The sequence below is a fragment of the Gossypium hirsutum genome, chromosome A10 (assembly GCF_007990345.1).
Source record: "Gossypium hirsutum isolate 1008001.06 chromosome A10, Gossypium_hirsutum_v2.1, whole genome shotgun sequence".
Lineage (NCBI taxonomy): Eukaryota > Viridiplantae > Streptophyta > Magnoliopsida > Malvales > Malvaceae > Gossypium > Gossypium hirsutum.
In genome coordinates, this window is record NC_053433.1 from 103,955,045 (window position 1) to 103,956,562 (window position 1,518).

A 1,518-nucleotide genomic window follows, 5' to 3' on the forward strand; every position below is an offset into this window, starting at 1 on the left:
CCATTACTTTTTGACGAAGAAATCGATCGTATAGTTCGTAGAAACCAAAGAGAAATAAGGCGCAGATTAATATACACAGAGAACGAGCAAGAAGACTCAACCCCCAACTGAAGAGATGGCTGAAAACCAAGGTAATCAGCTACCTCCTACAATTGCGGCTAATCAAAATCCTGCTCCACGCACTATGTATGATTATGCTAAACCTTCTTTAACAGGAACTGAATCTAGCATATTTAGACCGGCTGTAGCTGCAGATACTTTTGAACTGAAACCTAACACAATTCAAATGATACAGCAGTTTGTTTAGTTTGATGGTTTGCAGGATGAAGATCCCAACGCTCACTTCGCAAACTTTCTGGAATTTTGCGATGCATTTAAAATCAATGGCATTTCTGATGATGCCATTCGTCTTTGGTTATTTCCTTTTTCATTAAGGAACAAAGCTAAACAGTGGTTGAACTCGTTACCACGAGGGTTAATTAGTACTTGGGAACAAATGATCGAAAATTTTTTACTAAAATACTTTCCGCCGGCTAAAACGGCTAAATTACGTAATCATATCTCTTCTTTTTTGCATATAGATTTAGAAACACTTTACGATGCATAGGAGAGATACAAGGACTTACTAAGAAGGTGCCCTCACCATGGGTTACCGCTTTGGCTTCAAGTACAAACATTACACAATGGTCTGAATCCCTCGACTCGGCAAATGGTTGACGCAGCTGCTGGCGGAACCATCAACAATAAAACACCGGAAGATGCCTATGAGTTTATAAGGAATATGTCATTGAATAACTATCAGTGGCAAGTTATGAGGACAAAGCCAACAAAAACAATCGGCGTTTGTAATGTCGACTCAGTTACTATGCTGTCAAATCAGGTAGAAATTCTCAATAAAAAGATTGATGGTTTACTTGGTTCTATGCAAGTACATCCAGTAATGAGGTGTGACTCAAGTGGAGGAGGTGTGCATACAGAATATCAATCCTTCAATCTTACAACCGAAGAGGAACAAGTCAACTATATGGGTAACAATAACTTTAGATCTCAAAATAACCCATACAGTAATACTTATAATGTAGGTTGGAAGAACCACCCAAAATTCTCCTAGGGTGGTCAAGAGAATCAAAAGCCACAAAATCCTCAGGGCTTTTAACAGCCACCTTATCAACAAGAGAAAAAACCAAACCTTGAAGAGATGCTCTCAAAGTTTATTTCGGTATATGAAACTCGTTTTCAGAACACTGAGACAGAACTTAAGAATCAACAAGCATCGATCCAAGGGCTCGAAATTCAGATAGGCCATTTTTCTAAACTAATCTCCAAACGACTACAAGGTAGCTTGCCAAGTAACACTGAACCCAACCCAAGGGAACAACTCAACGTAATTAATATCCAAAATGACGAATGAGTCGTTGAGCCTGAACCAGAACCGAGGCAAGAAATAGTGGTAAGTGAAGGGAGAGGTGAGGTAGATCAAAATACAAACAAACCATTGGCTGTCGAATATAAGCCTCG

The 1,518-nt window shown here is 39.3% G+C and overlaps 1 non-coding gene across 1 annotated transcript; it reads right to left on the reverse strand.

Moving 5' to 3' along the window:
• Positions 1-544: 544 nt before the first annotated feature.
• Positions 545-651, reverse strand: LOC121209253 (small nucleolar RNA R71). Its single transcript, XR_005904370.1, has one exon. It is a non-coding gene; the product is annotated as a small nucleolar RNA R71 (small nucleolar RNA).
• Between the last annotated feature and the right edge of the window lie 867 nt (positions 652-1,518).